The sequence below is a fragment of the Ranitomeya variabilis genome, chromosome 5 (assembly GCF_051348905.1).
Source record: "Ranitomeya variabilis isolate aRanVar5 chromosome 5, aRanVar5.hap1, whole genome shotgun sequence".
NCBI classification, from domain to species: domain Eukaryota; kingdom Metazoa; phylum Chordata; class Amphibia; order Anura; family Dendrobatidae; genus Ranitomeya; species Ranitomeya variabilis.
Window position 1 is genome coordinate 274,688,837 of NC_135236.1, and position 23,336 is coordinate 274,712,172.

Consider the following 23,336-nt stretch of genomic DNA (forward strand, 5'->3'; position numbering starts at 1 on the left):
GCACACAACTTGAAGACATAGCTTTTCTACAGGAAACTCACTTAAACTTAGACAGGAATTGCAATTTTGCTAAAAAGTTATACCCAACAATATATTTAGCATCCCAATCTAGAAAAAAAGCGGGAGTAGTGATTCTATTATCTGGGACATGTCCTGTTCAAATTTTATCAGCAATCACTGACCCTCAGGGTACATATATTATACTTCAAGGGACATATAGAGATATCACAATTATACTATGCAACGTATTATACTATGCTCAATGTCTTGCAGATCTCATTCCTAAATCGGGTGTTCTTGAAGCTCTTGCGCCTTCCTCGATCTGCCTGGATAGTTGGAGATTTCAATGTTGTTTTTTTCAAATACAATAGACAGGTTATGTCACGGTTCCACCCCTCAGGGTGTCTGGGGTGTGCTGAAGCAGTCAGTACTGTGATTGACAGCTTGGCCATCAAATCTGGTACAGGGGCGTGCTGAGCTGTCAGTGTGTTGATTGACAGCTCGACTATCCTATTGGAGACTGTGAGGCGTCGGCTGTCTCATGTTCATTATTCCACTTAATGGCCATGCTTCTTAACTGAGCTGAGTTTCCCAGAACACTGCCAGATGTACGTTCATCTTGTGAGGTTTGTGCTGTGCTCTCTGTGCCTTGAGTTCTATATGTTTGATCTGTTGCCTGACCTTGGACTTTATTCTGACTACCCGCCTGTTTAACCCTTTCAGCTCTGATCAGTTATCCTCCCGGTACTCTGACCTCAGAGCGTTACCAAACTACACTTTTGTCTCTTCCTTCTATTCATGACATACTCTCCTGGCTTCTGACCTTGGACTCCTTGACCACTCGGGACTCATATCTTGGCCATGAGAAGTGACTAGGGTCACATTACTGTCACGGTTCCACCCTTCAGGGTGTCTGGGGAGTGCTGAAGCATGGCATTACCTCATCCACAACTACCACAAGATTTCAAACTGTCATTGATGTTAGAAGGGACAATACACAGTATTAAGAAATGGGGTATGTGAACTTTTGATCAGGGTCATTTGGATGTTTTGGGTTGTCATTATGATTAAAAAAGAGAAAATACTGTAGTTTGACAATAAACGGCCTCATCCAACCACTAACCATGAGTGGAGAAAAAGTTTTGGTGTCATCATTCATATTCTCTGAAAAAATGCCAAGAAAGCAAAAATTCTGGCAGGGTATGTAAACTTTTGAGCACAACTGTATTACCCTTCCTTATTTGCACACTGTAGTGAGCCAGTTTGGTCCGTTAGGCTACAAAGTTAATAATAACATAACAGAAACCCTTCCCTCAATATACCGACTAGTTTGGTAAGCCAATTAAAATAAATTGTAACTACAAGAAGAAACCTTTTAACATACCTGGGGATATGACTGGCGTCCAGTTGCAAAACCAATATAATGGCATAATTATCCTTACCTGTTCACAGAAGTTAAGCGAATGCTGGGTATGTGGAATGGCCTTATGATATTGTGGTTCTAAAGAATTTAAGTGGTCATAATGACCATACTCCTGAAGCTTCTCCACCTGTTTGAAACCCTCCCAGTGAGGGTCACTTATAGAGAGATATACGCAATATTCTAATAAGTTATTCTTTGATTTATTTGGGGCCACAAAAGGCACAGGATTTAAAATCAAATTCTACATGCGAGCAAATCAGGGGGTGGTTTGGGGGTTCCTGATGTTAAGTATTATTCGGCAACCCACTTATGTCATATCCCAGGATGATCCAACCTCAGAACATTTTCTAGGTGGATGGAGGTAGAGAAGCTGTGTGTAGCTCCAATATACCCTAGTTCTTTCCTCTGGGGGACCTCTTCTAATAAACTTGATCCACATATGCTGGGCCCAATTGTCTTTACCAAGGCAATATGGGATTTATGCTCTAAACCAGCGTTTCTCAACTCCAGTCCTCAAGACCCACCAACAGGTCATGTTTTCAGGATTTCCTTAGTATTGCATAGGTGATGGAATATCGTGGTTACTTACCGATAATGGTATTTCTCTTATCCCATGACGGCACCACGGAGAGAGAGGGATCCGCCCTCAGGGACAGGAAACCCACAGGTTAAAAAGGCGGGACCTCTCTTCCACCTCAGTTGGTTTACGGAGCCTTAACTGAACTACAGCTGTAACTTAAATGGTTATTTAAACAACAAAAATATTTTAACTCCTTTTTTTTTATGGCACCGCATGACTAAGTATCAATGGTTAATTACTAGTGTGCACACCCACACGTGAAGGGAGGGAATATACGGGTGCCGTCATGGGATTAGAGAAATACCGTTATCGGTAAGTAACTACGATATTCCCTTACCCCATGACGGCACCACGAAGAGAATTTAATAGAATGTGTATTAGGGTGAGATTACTGCCTCTAGAACCCTTCTACCGAAGGTTAGGTCTGAAGAGGAAGATAGGTCTAGTTGGTAGTGTTTGAAAAATGTAGAGGGAGAAGACCAAGTGGCTGCTCTACATATCTGGTCAATTGATGCTCCTGCTCGCTCTGCCCAAGAGGTTGCCACCGATCTGGTTTAATGAGCTCTACTCCCATCTGGAACAGCTTCATTGGATGAAGTGTATGATAGGGTGATGGCATCCCCCCTTTCCCATCTCGCCAGCGTGGCTTTTGATGCTTTGTGTCCTATGTTTGGGCCCTGAAAACAAACAAACAAACAAAGACCTACCTCTCCTACACTCCCTTGTGGCTGCTATATATTGGGTCAGGCATCTCTTAACATCTAGTGTGTGTGTAGGGATCTTTCCTTTTCATTTTTGGGATTTGGGCAGAAAGATGGTAAGGATATTTCCTGAGATCTATGAAACCGTGATGCCACCTTAGGAAGGTAGGATGGGTCAGTCCTAAGGACTATCCTATCCTCTAGTATCTGGGCTAGAGGCGGGTAGGCTGATAGAGCCTGTAAGTCACTAATTCTCCGGGCTGAGGTTAGTGCTACCAGAAGAGGTTTTCAGGGAAACTATTTTTAAAAAAGCTTGAGACAAAGGTTCAAACGGCGCTTTAGTTAGTGCGGAAAGTACTAGGTTTAGGTCCCAGGGAGGTGAAGTGTGATGTATGACTGGTTTAGACCTAATTAAGGCTTTAATAAACCTTTTTATCCAGTGGTTCCCTGCTAGGTCACAGTTGTAAAGGGCGCCTAGTGCTGTGATTTGAACCTTAAAGGGAACCTGTCACCTGAATTTGGCGGGACCAGTTTTGGGTCATATGGGCGGGGTTTTCGGGTGTTTGATTCACCCTTTCCTTACCCGCTGGCTGCATGCTGGCCGCAATATTGGATTGAAGTTCATTCTCTGTCCTCCGGAGTACACGCCAGCGCAAAGCAATATAGTGTTCTATTTATAGACATTATTTTCTGCTGTACATTGTTCAAAATGCTCATCAGCAGCTATTGTTTAGATATGCATGATTTGCAAATATCTATTTTTTTTGCCATTCATGCTGCGAGTTGTGTCATGTTTGTACATTCACATGTGACCATTCCATGGTGGTGTCCTCTTAGGGTACTGTCACACAGTGCAATTTTGATCGCTACGACCCGTGACGTCGCAGCGTCGTATGATTATCGCTCCAGCGTCGTAGACTGCGGTCACACGTTGCAATCACGGCGCTGGAGCGATGCCGAAGTCCCCGGGTAACCAGGGTAAACATCGGGTTACTAAGTGCAGGGCCGCGCTTAGTAACCCGATGTTTACCCTGGTTACCAGCGTAAACGTAAAAAAAACAAACAGTACATACTCACATTCCGGTGTCTGTCCCCCGGCGTTCTGCTTCTCTCCACTGTGTCTGCGCCAGCCGGAAAGCACAGCGGTGACGTCACCGCGTCACCGCTGTGCTCGCTTTCCGGCCGGCAGGCGCTCACAGTGCAGAGAAGCTGAGACGCCGGAGGACAGACACCGCAATGTGAGTATGTACTGTTTGTTTTTTTTACGTTTACGCTGGTAACCAGGGTAAACATCGGGTTACTAAGCGCGGCCCTGCGCTTAGTTACCCGATGTTTACCCTGGTTACAAGCGAACACATCGCTGGATCGGTGTCACACACAACGATCCAGCGATGTCAGCGGGTGATCAAGCGACGAAAGAAAGTTTCAAACGATCTGCTACGACGTACGATTCTCAGCAGGGTCCCTGATCGCTGCTGCGTGTCAGACACTGCGATATCGTAACGATATCGCTAGAACGTCACGAATCGTACCGTCGTAGCGATCAAAATTGCACTGTGTGACAGTACCCTTAGCCGTGTTATTGATTTATCCATCTAGGACAAATATACTACTGTTATCACTACATGCACCATTATAAGATTGTCTGTATATTTGTTCATTTGCTTATCTATCTTGTTCCATCACACATGTCCAGGGGGGAGGTTCCTCATGTGGAACCCATGGTTCATTTGGTCTTGGTTTTAATTGTTTTTAATAGAGTGGTGTTTTTGTTTTCCTAGTTGATTAATAAAATTTATATTATTATATTTAAGTGGTGGTCCCCTTTATATAGCTTAACGCTTTTTCTCTTTGCATGGGCGACTCACTTATCGTTGTAGCTGGTTGTTAAGGTACCGTCACACTCAGCGACGCTGCAGCGATATAGACAACGAGCCGATCGCTGGAGCGTCGCTGTTTAGGTCGCTGTAGAGACGTCAAACACAGCAGCTCCAGAACGATGCAGGAGCGATCCAGTGACGTAACGGCGACTCACTTATCATTCTCGCTGGTTGTTAGCTCCATGTAAAACATTGCTGACATCGTTGCTTTTGATGTCAAACATGACGATACACGCCGACCTGACGACGAAATAAAGTTCTGGACTTCTAGCTCCGACCAGCGATATCACAGCGGGATCCAAATCGCTGCTGCGTGTCAAACACAACGAGATCGCTATCCAGGACGCTGCAACGTCACGGATGGTTGTCGTTCTCGTTGCAAAGTTGCTGAGTGTGACGGTACCTTAACTGCTGACTGCAATGGCGTGAGGATCTGCCCATTACTAGGAGGTCGTCCAGATATGGGACTATCAACACGTTTTGTTCCCTTATATGAGCCATTTCTTCTGCCATTAGTTTCGTAAATACCCTCGGGGCTATGGCAAGGCCAAATGGAAGAGCTCTGAATTGATAATGTTTCAGTTCCCCTTGCATTATCACCACCACTCTGAGGTATTTCTGGTAATCCGGATGGATGGGCACATGGTAGTATGCATCTTTTAGGTCAACTACAGTCATAAAACAAGACGGATGAAGGGTTCTGACACAGGTTTTTATTGTTTCCATCTTGAAACTCTGGGTCACTAGGTATTTGTTTAATTTTGTCCAGATTTATTATTGTTCTGAAAGTCCCATCTGGCTTCGTTCGGAGAAAAAGAGGGGAGTAGAAACCCGTGTTCTTCTCCTGTTGTGGAACCTCCTGTAGAACATTCTTTGTAAGAAGACTGTATATTTCCTTTTGCAGGCTCAGTTGTTCGATTTCTGATTTTCTTTGTGGTGTTATGACAAAATGGTGGCCTGGCATCGTATGAAATTTTAGTTTTAGTCCCGTCTTCATTATATTTAGTGTCCACGTGCTTCCCGATATTTTTCCCCAGGCCTGAAGAAAGTATGTCAGTCTCCCTCCCACCTGGGGCATACCTTCATTGGGGCTGTTTCTTATTATCTGGTTTGTTGAACATGAAGCCTCTTCCTTTAAATCTTCTATCCTCCCATCCTTCTTTTTGTTTTTTTGGGGGGCGTTTACGCATAAATTTCCTACCCCGAAAGGGCCGTCTATAAGATTGGTTAGGAAAACCTGGGAAGGCTTTTTTCTTGTCTACGGCCTTTTCGAGAATGTCATCTAGGGTAGGCCCAAACAAAAATTCTCCCTCACATGGTATAGAGCATAGTTTTGCCTTGGTTTGTAAGTCTCCTGGCCAGCATTTGAGCCATAGAGCTCTTCTGGCTGCATTTGAGAATGAAGCCGACCTTGCTGTCAGTCTCACAGAGTCTATAGAGGCATCCGCTAAATATGCAGCAGCCCCCCTCATTATTGACACAGAGTCCAATATTGATTCCCTCTGGATCTTATCCTTTAATTGGGACTCTAGTTGGTCCAACCACACCATTAACACTCTCGCCGTGCATGTAGCAGCTATTCCTGGTTTTAAGCCCCCACTAGCAGCTTCCCAGGAGCCCTTTAAGAAGACTTCGGCTCTCTTATCCATAGGGTCCTTAAGGGTCCCCATATCCTCAAATGGTTACGCAAATTTTTTAGAGGCCTTCGTTATAGCGACATCTAATTTTGGCGCTTTTCCCCAAGAAGCACATGCCGGGTCGTCAAATGGGTATTTTCTCTTTGGAGTTAAGAGGACTTTTTTCATTAAGGTCTGTATTTTTTCGTTTAATGGAAACGCTCGGCGCTTCTTCTGCTCTAGGCCGCTAAACATAAGGTCTTGTGCCGTTATTTTAGATTGAGTGTCCACCAGCACCATGGTTGTTCTAACTGCTCTTACTAACGCGTCTGTTTCCTCAATAGGAAAACAGTTACGACCGCCTTCTGAAGATGCAGAAGACGACGAAGAGGACAGAGAACTATCCGAACTATAATGGACACTATGTTCCTCACTGGAACTGGAATCCGGGGATTCACGTCTGGATTTGTGTTTTCTCTTAAGGTTTTTTACGTTTTTCAACGCATCTTCCACTTGAGATCTAATCAGTTCTTTAAATCAGATGTGAATCTTGGGGATTCTTCACTTATGGTATTCTCTATGCATGTGGCACAGAGCTTTTTTATCCATGTGGCGGGTAAATCTGCAGAGCATATTGGACACACTTTGTGTCTAGTTTTCGCCGTACATTTCTTTCCCTAAGAAACACAATAAACCCCTATTTAGAATATGGACATTCACGGAGGTCACTTACCCTCCTAATATGAGGGACATACCGGTACTGGTCTTGGAGGTGCGTCCTAGACTTGGACCGTTGCCATTCTTCTGGATCCACTGGAGCCTCTGCTGCATTGGGATCCTGAGCTGTGACTCTGAGTAGGCTGCTGTTGCTGCTGCGGGTGATTGCAGAATCTCTTCTGCCAGTTGCTCTTTTCCACTAATGGTGAAAATCTTTGAGCAGCGGTATCAGGCTGCTCTGTCGCTTTTATTTCCGGCCTGTCAGCCGGCATCCGGTTTCCTAGAGGTGCCCTGTGCTGACCAGGAAATGACCCGCCGCGCCTGCGCATTAGACCGCGGCCAGTCCACGCGCGTTTCTGGCAGCCGGCTCCCAGGAGCATCGGTAGCACCGCAACAGCAGCCGCTGCTCTAAATGCCGGCGGTTCCTATTGGTGACCGCCGCCACCATCTCCCAGGGCCTCAGACCGGCGGTAATCTACCAGGTAGCCGCCACTACCTATTACCAGTTTACTGGAGAAAGGAAGTGGCAGACTCCTCTTCACTGCCTCTTCCCTGCACCAGCGCAGGGCCCGCCGACCCCAGACCGTGCCTTCAGGGAAAGAATCCACCTAAGACCGCGGCAGGGCCCCCCACTGACTGAACTCTGCCAGATGGTCCCCGGCATCCCGCGATGACAGGTATGTCAGACCTATAGGTTCCCCATCAGGGACAGGAAACCGAACTGAGGTGGAAGAGAGGTCCCGCCTTTTTAACCTGTGGGTTTCCTGTCCCTGACGGTGGATCCCTCTCTTTCCGTGGTGCCGTCATGGGGTAAGAGAAATAATGCTTGAATAGGTGATGAAATTATCACCAGTGCAAAACTAAGGAAATCCTGAAAACATGACCTGTCGGTGGGTCTTGAGGACTGGAGTTGAGAAACACTGCTCTAAACTAAAAGATTCTGACTTATCTCTGAACATTCTCCTCTGACATCTTTCCTGTTTAATCCAAAGTTGCCGGACAGCCTGAATAATAACCAGACTAAAAACTATGGTTTAATAAAAAAACTTTTCTGCTTCGTGTACATAGTGGATAGACAATTCAGGATTCTTTTACCTTTTGATAGTTTATAGACTAATCATAACCTACCCAGCAATTCTCACTACCTATATTTACAAATTAGACATTTTATTCACTCTTTTCTTAACTCATGGAGTCTGTCTCCCCACTCTGTTTGAAAGACTGTGCCGGGCTGGTGTCTCAATTAAGGGCCTGACATTGGACATTTACCATATTTTACTCAATCCTAACCCAGATGATGATAATCTGAATTACCTTTTACATGATTAAATGAGAACATTTCTAGAACATCTTTCCCCTCAGGTCTGGTTACAGATATGGAGAAATGCGGCCAAGACATCTACATGTTATACCTACAGGGTAAACCAATATAAACTGCTTATGTTTTGTACCATACACTCTCTCTTGCCAATCTTAACACAATTCCTGATCATTGTTGGAGGTTTGGAATGTCAGTAGCTGACCTACTCCATATGTTTTAGTTATGTCCAGTCCTCCAGGGTTTTTTTGGAAAAGGTTATGTCCCTTATTTTCAAAGTTACTGGCCTCCGGATCCCTTTGGATTCAAAAATATATTTAATGAATATCTCGCCATTCCAGATGGGTAGTAAAATTAAACAACTTCTACTACAGATGACGACGGCTGCTAGATGTCTGATAGCTTGCAAACGGAGGTCGACTCAGTTCCATTCACTTAACAAACTTCAATTAAGAATACAAAATATTAGAACAGTGGAAGATGGGTTGAATCCAGCGAGAGACTGTGACTTTGCAATAAAATATAGCTTTTAATGAGGTATTTAAAATAAGAAAATCACCAGTAGTGCTCCACCGAATATAACATTGCACATAACAGCATCGTACACATAGTGCAGCGTTAGGACCAACACGTTTCGACTTGCGTCTTAATCAATTCATCCGTGCGAGTTCTGGACTTAAGGAATCTATATGCTTACTAGGTGAGACAACTTATTTTTCCTTTTTTCTACAAAATATTAGAGTTATGGAATATCTTACGGCCCTATTGAATAATACACTGGAACGTTACCGGTTGATGTGGACTCTGAGATATATATTGGGTCCAAAGAGACTCTTAAAGACTATGGTAGCAAGCGGTGACATTCGTCAGATAGGAATATTTATATTTATGGATCTTCATCTACCCTTTCCCTTCATATCCTCGTGTGTCACTTTCCTGTCATGTCCTTTTATCTTTATGCAATTCTTTAAGAATAAGATCTGATAAGTAGATGCCATTTCGGTTAAATGATAATTGCCTTAATATATAGAAGTGGTACACATTCTAATTGTATAACTTTAATTGCTCTGATTGTATATGTCTTTATTTTTCTTGAACGTAATATTATATGAAATTTAATACAAATTCAGTTATATATATTAAAAAAATTACGGATGGCCAACTATCATCACCCATGGATCAGCATCAACACTGCTTAGCTCAGAGAGAAGGCATTTCTATATACAGTGGGGCAAAAAAGTATTTAGTCAGTCAGCAATAGTGCAAGTTCCACCACTTAAAAAGATGAGAGGCGTCTGTAATTTACATCATAGGTAGACCTCAACTATGGGAGACAAACTGAGAAAAAAAAAATCCAGAAAATCACATTGTCTGTTTTTTTAACATTTTATTTGCATATTATGGTGGAAAATAAGTATTTGGTCAGAAACAAAATTTAATCTCAATACTTTGTAATATATCCTTTGTTGGCAATGACAGAGGTCAAACGTTTTCTGTAAGTCTTCACAAGGTTGCCACACACTGTTGTTGGTATGTTGGCCCATTCCTCCATGCAGATCTCCTCTAGAGCAGTGATGTTTTTGGCTTTTCCCTTGGCAACACGGACTTTCAACTCCCTCCAAAAGTTTTCTATAGGGTTGAGATCTGGAGACTGGCTAGGCCACTCCAGGACCTTGAAATGCTTCTTACGAAGCCACTCCTTCGTTGCCCTGGCGGTGTGCTTTGGATCATTGTCATGTTGAAAGACCCAGCCACGTTTCATCTTCAATGCCCTTGCTGATGGAAGGAGGTTTGCACTCAAAATCTCACGATACATGGCCCCATTCATTCTTTCATGTACCCGGATCAGTCGTCCTGGCCCCTTTGCAGAGAAACAGCCCCAAAGCATGATGTTTCCACCACCATGCTTTACAGTAGGTATGGTGTTTGATGGATGCAACTCAGTATTATTTTTCCTCCAAACACGACAAGTTGTGTTTCTACCAAACAGTTCCAGTTTGGTTTCATCAGACCATAGGACATTCTCCCAAAACTCCTCTGGATCATCCAAATGCTCTCTAGCAAACTTCAGACGGGCCCGGACATGTACTGGCTTAAGCAGTGGGACACGTCTGGCACTGCAGGATCTGAGTCCATGGTGGCGTAGTGTGTTACTTATGGTAGGCCTTGTTACATTGGTCCCAGCTCTCTGCAGTTCATTCACTAGGTCCCCCCGCGTGGTTCTGGGATTTTTGCTCACCGTTCTTGTGATTATTCTGACCCCACGGGGTGGGATTTTGCGTGGAGCCCCAGATCGAGGGAGATTATCAGTGGTCTTGAATGTCTTCCATTTTCTAATTATTGCTCCCACTGTTGATTTCTTCACTCCAAGCTGGTTGGCTATTGCAGATTCAGTCTTCCCAGCCTGGTGCAGGGCTACAATTTTGTTTCTGGTGTCCTTTGACAGCTCTTTGGTCTTCACCATAGTGGAATTTGGAGTCAGACTGTTTGAGGGTGTGCACAGGTGTCTTTTTATACTGATAACAAGTTTAAACAGGTGCCATTACTACAGGTAATGAGTGGAGGAAAGAGGAGACTCTTAAAGAAGAAGTTACAGGTCTGTGAGAGCCAGAAATCTTGATTGTTTGTTTCTGACCAAATACTTATTTTCCACCATAATATGCAAATAAAATGATAAAAAAACAGACAATGTGATTTTCTGGATTTTTTTTTCTCAGTTTGTCTCCCATAGTTGAGGTCTACCTATGATGTAAATTACAGACGCCTCTCATCTTTTTAAGTGGTGGAACTTGCACTATTGCTGACTGACTAAATACTTTTTTGCCCCACTGTACCCCGGACACAGCTTATACACAGACATTATACTACTAGTTTATCCTTAGGAGGAACTTTAGCCCATTTGTAGTTGATAATGATATTTTATGGACTCATCATGAGGGTTAAAGGGGGCACTATTTGTGTGAAACCTTCATTCTAAGAAAAGCACACAGGGAGTGACATACACAGGAAGGTTACCCAAGGCAATCATACTTACAATATTTTTTTATAACATTGTTGACATGCGGAATGTCAGTAAATGACGTAAACAGATTTTAATAAAAATAAACTTTCTGAATTACTCTGTAAGTGGTGTTATTTTGGTGAAGTATTATTTTTTAAAATAAAAGCTAATCATCCAATGTTATTCACATGGATATATCTGAAGCGAAGAGGAGAGTTAGGGAAAAACACATCTGTAGTTTACCACACAATGCTAAGTGTTTTCTGATTTTCATTTTTTATGTCAAAGGCTTCCTCTTTTAAAATAAAAAATAAGAATGTTAACTGGAACGCTCCTACAGCACCTGGCTTTGTTAATATGACTGCAGCGTAGCGGACAAGACATGATGTGACGACTGCAGCCAATCACTGAGTCTAGTGATTGGGTTTTGCAGTCATGCCATTTCAAATCCAGCCATTGCTCTTCTGCCTGTTGATTACTCTTAAAGGGTTTTTCCCGCAAACAAAATTCATTTTTAGTGATGAGTGATGAGCGAATATATTCGTTACTCGAGATTTCCCGAGCACGCTCGGGTGTCCACCGAGTATTTGTAAGTACTTGGAGATTTAGTTTTCATCGCCGCAGCTGATTGATTTACATCTGTTAGCCAGCTTGATTAGATATGGGGATTCCCTAGCAACCAGGCAACCCCCACATGTACTAATGCTGGCTATCAGATGTAAATCATTCAGCTGAGGCGATGAAAACTAAATCTCCGAGCACTAAAAAATACTCGGAGGACCCCCGAGCGTGATCGAGAAATCTAGAATATATACGCTCATCACTAATTTCTATCAATACATCTTGGAATATTTATAATTTCCCAAACTGGATTTTAAAAAATAATATTCCTGTGCTGAGATATGTGCCTCTGCTGTGTACTGTGTAATGGCTGTGTCTCACCGTACAGGAACATGATCTGATCATACCACAGCTACTGGGCAAGGGAGGAAGTAAAAAAAAGTGTACAGATATTACAGCACGGGATCCCAAATAATTCTTTAATTTGGAGGCAAAACATTTTTTAAAAACAGGCAGGGAAATTTATATCACAAAAAGCTGTGATCCCATACTGTAATATCTGTATACTTTTTCTTCCTCCCCTGCCCAGGAGCTATGGTATGATCAGACCATGTCCCTGTACGGTCAGACACAGCCATTACACAGCAGGGGCACATTTATAAGATTCTCAGCACAGGAACATTTTATTTAACACATCCAATTGTGGAACTTATTCCAAGATCTATTGATTAAAATCAACTTTAACATTAACTTTTTTTGTGAGAAAACCCCTTTAGTATGGTTAATCACCTACGATGTAAGCTGGCTAAACCACCAATTTTGCCAGATTTGGCCAACTATTGTTTATAAGGGTGTCTTAGTTTCCTGTGATGACAGATGTCAGGTTTATTTTAAACATGCCCTATCCGTTGTTCTTCTGGGAAAAAAAGAGCTCATACGTGGATACAAATGAACGCTTTTCTCAGTTACTCATATGGGCTACCTTCCATTCTGAACTGATAATAAAAAAAAATCCATGTAATAAAAAAAGAACCTCGGCTCATCAGTAGGCGAAATGAACAGTGTTTAGCAGTTATCTTGTAGATCCCATACATGTATGGTGGCATATGAAGAGGACTGCTTAGGGCTTAATGTGACTCATTTAGTTAAGTTCTGCTATTTTAATTCATGGCACAAAATAGTAAACTGCTTACTATGCAGTTCTTTAGAATAGATGGGTTTGCCCAAAGTTACGATAAGGTCAAACTGAGATAACACCAATTGCTGAGTTCAATGTTTGTCTCGTAAAAGCAAGCACTCAGACATGCCGATATAGAAATATGCTCTCCAGTTCATGTACGGCAGTTTTTTTAGACATTGTTCAGACATACGTAACATTTTTAATTTACATAAAATGATCTACGAAATTCATAGTTTGCAAACAATGCCTAAATATTTCCAAATGGGATGAATAGTCTCTATTAATATGTGATCATAAAGACAAACTCGTGTCAATTTTCTTTTTTTCCCTCCCCTTATTTTACAAAAAAAAAAAAAAAAGTACATATAAAAAAGAAAATATTCTGTGTAGAAAGGGTTTGTCTAAGGAATAGAAAGGGCATGCTAAAGGATATTCAGATTCAACTGCCTGACCCTGGATAATAGTATTAGGTGTGGCCAAATTTCACAAAAGAAAGAATATGGTGCATTACAAAACCAACAAACATGGCAGAACTACCTTAGATTTTTAGGCTTAAGATCCATTTCCATGAACCGACCAGCAGCACTAAGCAACCGCCAATCAGTATATATTTCAAAGCCTGTTTACACAGGAAGACCATGCTAAACTTTGCGCAATGAACGATTTGTGATAGATCGTTCTGGGCGCATAGGCTACCATTGTTTTAGGTAGCTTAAGTCCTCTTTACACAAGAGGATACATCGCTGAGAAAAATGATTTTTAGGCAAGCTTAAAAATAATTTTAACTGACGATCGAGTGTTTTGCTCAGAATTCGGATGCCCATCTAAGGTGTATGTAGGCCTCCCGAATCTTCCCTGACAGATGATGTTGGGAGAGAGATGCATCCGGCCTGATGAATTTGATTGGCGAGGAGATAAGCCACTGCCAAACTGATGCGTCATAGACAACACTAGCACTAAGCCAAGCCAAACACTCCTGTGTATAAGAGAGTCAGGAGAGATAGTTGTTAGGTGACTAAGGGTACTGTCTCACAGTGGCACTTTTGTCGCTACGACGGTACGATCCGTGACGTTCCAGCGATATCCATACGATATTGCTGTGTCTGACACGCAGCAGTGATCAGGGACCCTGCTGAGAATCGTACGTCGTAGCAGATCGTTTGGAACTTTCTTTCGTCGCTGGATCTCCCGCTGTCATCGTTGGATCGGTGTGTGTGACACCGATCCAACGATGCGTTCGCTTGCAACCAGGGTAAACATTGGGTTACTAAGCGCAGGGCCGCGCTTAGTAACCCGATGTTTACCCTGGTTACCATCGTAAAAGTAAAAAAAAAAAAAACAGTACATACTCACATTCCGGTGTCCGTCAGGTCCCTCGCAGTCTGCTTCCCGCTCTGACTGACTGCCGGCCGTAAAGTAAGAGCAGAGCACAGCAGTGACGTCACCGCTGTGCTGTGCTTTCACTTTACGGCGGCACTCAGTCAGAGCGGGAAGCAGACTGCGAGGGACCTGACGGACATCAGAAGGTGAGTATGTACTGTTTTTTTTTTACATTTACAATGGTAACCAGGGTAAACATCGGGTTACTAAGCACGGCCCTGCGCTTAGTAACCCGATGTTTACCCTGGTTACCCGGGGCCTTCGGCATCGTTGGTCGCTGGAGAGCTCCCCAGCGACCACACAACGACTTTCCAACGATCACGGCCAGGTCGTATCGCTGGTCGTGATCGTTGGAAAGTTGCAGAGTGTGACAGTACCCTAAGCCTTTAAAAGTAACAAAAGACTGACACATCCAAGACAGTGTGAATAGGTGCATACCAGGAGCAGCCACCTCCATATACAATACACAAAAAAAGCTTGCACTCTGTTGTGCTAAAGCATGACAATGTGAGAAAAGAATAGCAATACTGCTTCTGAATATTAGGAAAAAAAATGAGATGCTTTGCACATAAATTTGGCCAAATCATGCCTGCCCATCAACCAGCATCAAGGTGGTCTCAAAAAACTGATGGGTCCCTACATATCAGAAGCCGTATTGCTATTCATATTTCATATATTTCACATTGACATGCTTTAGCACAATAGCGTGCAACCTTCTTTTTGTATATAAGCCTTTAAAAGGGCTGTCCACTGTTTTCACATTGATAAACTATCTTTTGAATAGGCCATCAATGTCAGATCGATGTAGCACAGACACCAAGCAACTCACCAATTAACTGGCAGCAGCCAGATGTAAACTGTGTTCGGAGCTGGAACTCCACGGCTCCATACACTGGAGAGATGCCATTAGTGATTCTTGTTACAATTAATAGGATCTGATCTGTGGAGGTGGCAGGTGTCAGACCTCCCGACTGATCTAATACTGATACTTATCCTCTGATAGGTCATCAATATCACAGTAAAGGACAACCACTTTGCTGTACATTAGATACATATTCAGTGGAAGAATCCCTATGTTTCCTCAATAAAATAATATTTATACTCACATCCGGTACTAGTGCCATTCCAGCAGCGTTGGCACACGCAGTCAATCAGCACTGGCTTCACTTTCCCCTTCTTTGGACAAATCTAGACATTCGGAGGTAGTGAGAGAGCAGCCACAGTGATCACTTCTTCTGGATGCTAATTACGTCCATAGAAGAGAATGAAGCCAGCGCTGATTGTTATGACACGCGATCCCCTGGAGAGCCAGTGCACTCATTGCTGGAATGGTGCTGGCACCTGAGGGGAGTATAAACATTATTTTACTGGGGGAAGCATAGGCATTGAGAAGAGGTCAGAGTAGTGGACAACCTCTTTATGATGGCCCTATGGCTCAAGAACATTGCCTGTCCTTCCAAATACTAATACTGTAATAGTTGGGTTCCATTTCATGAGCACTCAAATTTACATGTTTTAAATATATATTTTAAAGGGATTATGAGCTCTCCTTATTGTTATAAGAGCTTCTTGATAGCCCCATATACCCTTATAGGCTCAGATCGGGAAGAGAAAGTGGAAGCCATGTTTATAGTGCCACTGCATTAGAGTATCACATGTAGACATGCAATTTAATGCCATTCCTGTTATAGTAACACTTATTGCTAAAATAATGTTTTATGTGTTTGTCAGACATGTAAAATGCTGATGTTTTGGATTATGTAGGTGCTCGAACAAATCTTGTCCGTTTGAGACTTACAAACACACTTAGGTTTGTTCAGCCCATTCCCTGGAGAGCTGAAAACTCCATGTGAGGTTGCTAAGTGGTTTCTCCAGAGGATTGTACAGCTGATGGAAACATGCTGCAGGGCTATTCATTAGAAGAGGGCAGAAAAGTGCATTAGAAATTACTAAGCGAAGAATATTGCAATCAAGAATATGACTATGAAATAAAAAGTTCATTTTAACAAGACTTATCTCCACCATGGAAATCCTTCAAAGTTTAGTAGAAGATTGTCACTGTTGTGGGATTAGTCTAAAGTGCATGGCTAAATCTCTCACACATCTACCCATCCTTTCCGAGCCACCTGGCTGGATCTATTAACCATTCTCTCTCAGGTGGCATCAGTCATTTTTATCTCTCTTAACTATCTAGTCTCTCTATTTCATATCTATCTTTACATGGTGTCTTTCCAGAAGTTCAACACAACCATCCATGTTCTACGTTGGAAAAACATGATGCCACAGTAATCAACATGGCCATCACTAATGATCTGAGTACAAAAAGGCTGTGTGGTCCTCTTGTAGGGGGCTCAAATAGGGTTCCAGCCCATAAAATAGCAGAAAAAAGGAATTTGGCACTCCAATATTTTAATGCTGAAATTATATACGTTTATTGTACAAAAAAGGAGTCCACTCATGTAATTTGACATTTCGGCTTATACTGGCCTTCTTCAGAACAGTTAGTAGATCAAATTGCAGGTAGGTTGCTTTAATGGTGATAAAATAGCTCACGCTAGGGAAAGAGCACAACTGTGCTTGTGAAGAGGCGTGGTCTATTTTCATCCCGCCTGCTGAAGGTGATTATTATTTTTCCAAAATAATAATAATCAGTATGTAAAATAGGGGGCAGGTCACTAAGGGATCAGTGACCTGTCAGGAGCCATACTGGTGAATACATGAAGTCCCTCCCCACAGGCCACCTCGGAGCACGAGCATATCAGTAACTCAAAACTGAAAATAAATATTAAAACAATAACCACAAGACAGATTTCATCACCCCAGGTATCATTTTAATCAGTATAATGACGCCAACCTGACACTGTCTGTAGGTTACTGTGCACAATCATGCTGACAGTTTCCCTTTAAGACAGATAATAGGGACGGTAGAGGGTCTAGGTAGTCTTCTGCCCTTCATTACACAAGGCACGGTGGGAAAGCTTCTGCTGTAGCTAGTTGTCTACCTGCTATATCCAGGAAAATCAGGAGGAGGATTTAGTTGAGCTCTTGATATCCAAACAGAATTTGCTTTATATAGATTTTCCCTCTCTCTTTAATTACAATATGAAACAAAGTATGATCCAACTAAACACGAGAAATATGGAGAGGAGAGGGAGCGGATATTATATAGCACTATATGCAGGCCACAATCTATACGAGAACATGCTTATTACCTTTATGGTCCTGGAGAAGTGGGAAATAAACGCCGTGGCAGAGCGACAAAATCGCAAGGGAAGTGGCGCTATAAAGATAAATATGCAGGAGATTGGTATCCATGAAACATTATGGACCGGTTGCGGGCTAATTTGTAACTGATCTCAATTTTACCTGATGTCTTCCACGAGTGTGGCGCTGAGCTGCAGGGGTTGCCGTTAATCCCGGGACCGCTATGCTATCGCGGTACTTCCAGGTATAAATGCGCGCTGAAGGCGGGTCATCTGACCCGCTGCGTCATAGTAGTCACGTGATCGCGGCCGAAAGGCCGCGCATGCGCAGACCCGGCTCACAGGAGAGGGGCAGAACAACCTGCAGTGTACAGAGCCTCTAGCGCCTGCGTAGTGGATAAATTAGAGCCCAGGACCGCGCCTGCGCAAACCTAGGTAAAGAAGATTGAGGGAGTGAAGCCTGCCATACGCATAGGCCAGAGGGATAAATAGCAGTTTGTGAAAGCTACTATACGGGTGGGGCTTAGACAATGCACAGTGGCATTACTACTGGCTAATAAAACATAGGCCAGTACACCTGAGATGGTTACACAATCCTGACCCAGGGAAGATGACACTCTAACAGGGGGTAATGTGAAGAAATCACTATACCGTGTGGGGTGACGCCAGTGCCCAGTGCGGGATGAGGTGTTAGCGATTCTAGACAAAAGGAAAGAAAATATAAACTGTTAAAAGACACACAAATCAGAAAATCAGCAACTCAATGTTACAACAACACTTCACAGTCAAAGATATACAGTGTATTACAAGAACGCTGAAACGTCATAGTCCCTATTCAATCCCTTTGGTTCTAGGGTCTGTAGTGAGAAGATCCAGTATGCTTCCCTTCTTTTGAGCATTTTAATGCGGTTCTGGCCCTTCCTCAGGGGGTCTACCTGCTCCAAAACCTGAAACCTAAGCTGAGAGACATTATGTTTTTTTTCAATGAAATGATGTGGAAGGGGAAGGTGTTTTTTTTTACATCGGATAGTGGATTTATGTTGGGACACCGTCCCTAACTGTCTGTGTGGTCTCACCCATGTAGGCCAGGCCGCACGGGCATTTGATCAGGTAAATTACATATGTGGACTCACAGGTGAAAAAACCCGATAGGTATAGCCTTGCCCGTATGAGGGTGAAACACTGACGGACCCTTTTGTACATTGCTACAATGAAGACAATTGAGGCAGGGAAAAGTGCCCCTTCTCTGCGTTTGTAAAAAAGACTGTTTTGGGAGGAGTGTACCTGGGCCCTCGTCTGCTTTGACCAATCTATCCTTCAAATTTTTTGCCCGTCTGAAACATGACAAAAATGGTATTTTGAATTCTGGAATTTTGGGATAACTTTTTGTTAGTATATTCCAGTGCCTCCTAATGGTAGATTGTACTAGACCAGAGAAGAGATGGAAAGTTGTGACAAAGGGGATTCTCTTCTGACTATCCTTGGGTTTTTGGCCTGTTAGATTCTGTTTAGCCTCCATAAGTATCCCTTGTGGATAACCCCGTCAACAAATTTATTTTCCATTTCGGTGAATCTTACTTTTTTAATGTTCTCATCGGAGACAATCCTATTAACCCTATGAAATTGTGATTTGGGGATTGAGTTCTTAATTGAAGGAGGGTGGCAGCTGCTGAAATGTAATAGACCATTTTGGTCCGTTGGTTTAGTAAATAGATCAATGGCCAGGGTGTCCCCCCTCTCCTTATATATCAAGGTATCCAGAAAACTAATGCGATTAGTGTCATGCTGTATGGAAAATTTAAGTTCTGGCCAAATATTATTAATGTGGCTGTCAAAGGGCAGAAGCGACTCGATTGGGCCGTCCCAAATACAAAATATATCGTCGATATATCTCCGCCAGATTTTGCAGTGGGCAATGAATAGGGGATGATTATAGACAAAATCGTTTTCGAAAGTCGCCATGTAGGCTATAGCGTATGGAGGCGCTACATTTAAGCCCATTGATGTGCCTTGTTGCTGGGCATAGAAGGTGTCCTGAAACATGAAATAATTCTCTTTGAGTACCAGGCCCAAGAGATCGGCACAGAAATGGCGAATTTTAATGTCTATCCTATTCTCACTCAGGAGTCTATCAGTAGCTGACAGGCCTTTCTCATGAATAATAGACGTGTATAGGCTATTGATATCCCAGGTGATTAAGAGGGATGTGGGGGATATAGGGCCCATAGACCTGATAACCCTGAAGTCGTTGGTATCCAACAGAAAGGATCGGGTGGTTTTAACTAATGGAGTTAGTATTTTTTCCAATACCATGGACAATAGTGAGAGGATGGAATCTGTTAGGGATACGATGGGCCGCCCTGGTGGTTTGACCAGTCTTTTATGTATTTTTGGCAATACATAGAAAATTGGAGTGATGGGGTCTGATTTGATGAGGAAATCCCTCATCTTACTGTCAATAGTTCCTGCTGGAAGGTGGAAATCTATAATAGGTTTGATCTTTTGGGCTAGACGATTTAAAGGGTTATGTGGTATGACACTGTAAACCGTGGTGTCATTTAATTGTCTGAATACCTCCTCAAGGTAATCAGTTTTGTCCATCACTACAACAGCCCCGCCCTTATCTGTTTTATTATCAACGACTTATCCGACGATAGTTGCTCCAAAGAAAGTCTCTCTGCTTGCGAGAGATTGGCGCAGAAGTGAAACTTCCCCTGATCCATATCTCGAGTCAATAAGTAAATGTCTCTCTCAACTAGGGAGACAAAGGTTTCCACTGGTGGATTGGCCCGTGGTGGCATATAAGAACTAGGAGTACGTAGCCCCAGTTCCCGAAGTTCAAGTAGAGAGGTGTTGTCCTGTCTGGGTAAGTTCAATGCAGGAGGTTGTTCAGAAAAGTGGACCCGTAATCTGAGGTTACGATAGTATGGACCTGCAGAGGTTCTAAGTTCGAAGGAATTAAACTTATACATGGGGCAAAAAGACAGGCTCTTCTGGAGTAGAGCCAGTTAGTGCGTGTCTAGGTTTTTTGAGGAAATATTGACTACCAGTGGGAGGTCCTTACCTGAGAGCGAGTTGCCATCTGGTTTCTGGGTTCCCCGGCGGCATTGGCCCCCCCGCCTCGTTTTCCTTTTTGGCGACCGCGATTGTTCCCTAAAAAAGAATGGGAGGAAAACGTATTTGAGGTGCCGGGCCTGCTGTCGGTGGAACCAGAGGAGCTTAGGGAGCTGTGCCGCCTGGTGGAATGCCGATTGTCCCGCCACTGGTAGACGCGGTTCTGTAAATAATCCTCTGTGTCCCTCAGAAATTTCGTTCTCTTCTTTTCTAGTTCTGATCTGTGTATACGTAGTAGTTCTTGGTTTTTTAACTTGAGTTCCTGAAACTCCTCCTGGGGCAACGTACTGGTCAATTGATTCTCGATGGCACTTATTTGAGTGTTTACCGAATCCAGGTTCTTTTGTAGATAGGAGAGGGTTAACGTCATCAGGTCTGCCGAGCATTTGTTCAGGATGTGCTCAAATTTTGTACAGTAGTCTTTATCTTCCCTGAAGAATGTAGGTTGTAAAGGGACCCGCAGCCCCCGTGGGATCCTTTGGACTCGAAGGTATTCAGCTATGGTGATGATGTGAAGTTCTAGGTTAACTGCTCTTCTGGACTCGCGCTCCAAGTCCTGGTTCTTGAGTTCTTTGGTAGGAATTTGAAGAAAATCGCTTGGTGCGGTTACCTTAGAAAGGATCTCCGCCGCTTCTGTCGCATTGAAGGAGAAAGTCTCACTTGACATCGTCCGAGGTGCTCGTGTTAGCCAGTAGTAATGCCACTATGCATTGTCTAAGCCCCACCCGTATAGTAGCTTTCACAAACTGCTATTTATCCCTCTGGCCTATGTGTATGGCAGGCTTCACTCCCTCAATCTTCTTTACCTAGGTTTGCGCAGGCGCGGTCCTGGGCTCTAATTTATCCACTATGCAGGCGCTAGAGGCTCTGTACACTGCAGGTTGTTCTGCCCCTCTCCTGTGAGCCGGGTCTGCGCATGCGTGGCCTTTCGGCCGCGATCACGTGACTACTATGACGCAGCGGGTCAGGTAACCCACCTTCAGCGCGCATTTATACCCGGAAGTACCGCGATAGCATAGCGGTCCCGGGATTAACGGCAACCCCTGCAGCTCAGCGCCACACTCGTGGAAGACATCAGGTAAAATTGAGATCAGTTACAAATTAGCCCGCAAACGGTCCATAATGTTTCATGGATACCAATCTCCTGCATATTTATCTTTATAGCGCCACGTCCCTTGCGATTTTGTCGCTCTGCCACGGCGTTTATTTCCCACTTCTCCAGGACCATAAAGGTAATAAGCATGTTCTCGTATAGATCGGCTGTGCATTGTGGCCTGCATATAGTGCTATATAATATCCGCTCCCTCTCCCTATTTCTCAGGCACGTCCTCCCGGGCATTGTCGTGCGCTGGCTCATTGGGCCCATTTAGCTTGCTGTTTGGCTTCCAGGTACCGCATATAGTGCCGTGATTGGTATATATATATTTTTTATGGGGACTACATTGATATAACTACTCTTAGCCAGGTTTTTATGCATATGGTGATCCTCTCGGTAACATATAGGGGTGTGCCTATGTGTCTGTTGTGTTGTCATTAGGTGGGACTAATAACAGCGATGCCTTACTCATGTTGTCACATTTTCTGTTTTAGGTATTCACCCTACACTTTTGTCTCTAGCACTTTGACTCCACGCCTTGCAAAATCACCTTTTAATCAGTATCCTTCAGGATTGAAGTTTGTCAGCATTCTGGACCTACAGTCCTTCTATAGGACTCATGATTAGTACGGTGTACCCATTATTTTCCTTATACACGTTCACAGTGCGTAGTGTCCTCTTTTGAAGCTCACGACTCACGGAGCACCAGTCCGGATCCGTTCAGACCGCCACATCTGTCATCTTTCACATAACATGTGATGTATTTTTTATTCTGAGCAGATTATATCATGTTTTGTATGTATTCTATGTGCATTATGTTTTTCCTTTTCCTTAAAAATGTTTATGTTGTTTTTTTATATATATTTCAGTACATCAAAAGTGTTTCTGATGAAGGTCTTGTGATTAGACCGAAAACGTTTAAACATTTGAACTGGATGCACTAAATAAACGAAATATTTAATTTCATCTTGCATAAAAAACTTCCTGAGTGCCAAGTGATTTTTTGCTATCCATTTGATTAAACTCAGCGCACGTACTATTCACATCAGTTATTGCACATTAGAATCAGCTATTAAAAGCCATGGGGATCCATCCATTAAAATAGGATGAAATACTGAAGGCAGCTATTCTGCACACACACTTAACAGATCCATTAGTAAGTGACAATGTAGAGAAGAGTCGGACAGTTTGCTGCATCCAGTTTTTTAAAAACAGTTAAGAAACAGATGGAAAATGGATCTCACATTGGCTAAAATTATCAGTTTTCAACATGAAAAAATGTAACCCTATGTAAGAATGTACCCCAATATAAGAAAAGGGAAGAGGGTATAGACTGATGGGTGCCCCCAGAAATTAATTTTCTGTCTGCCCTACCATTTTACAATACAGTAGAGGCCGCAATGTAGAGGAGTAATAAAATGAACAATATCACATAGATTGAGAATTTGGGAATGAGAGGATAACCTGATATTTTTCTTACGTAGTCTATAAACAAGTTTTACTGGAATAGAAGCAGGTGCACATCTGCAAAATCTTTCCAGTGAATAGGTAGCAATGCATTTTCTA

The 23,336-nt window shown here is 43.0% G+C and overlaps 1 long non-coding RNA gene across 1 annotated transcript; it reads left to right on the forward strand.

Moving 5' to 3' along the window:
- Positions 1 to 259: 259 nt before the first annotated feature.
- On the forward strand, positions 260 to 23,020 carry LOC143775795 (uncharacterized). The gene is made up of 3 exons (XR_013215707.1): positions 260 to 626; positions 22,265 to 22,330; positions 22,436 to 23,020. It is a non-coding gene; the product is annotated as an uncharacterized LOC143775795 (long non-coding RNA).
- The last annotated feature ends 316 nt before the right edge of the window (positions 23,021 to 23,336 follow it).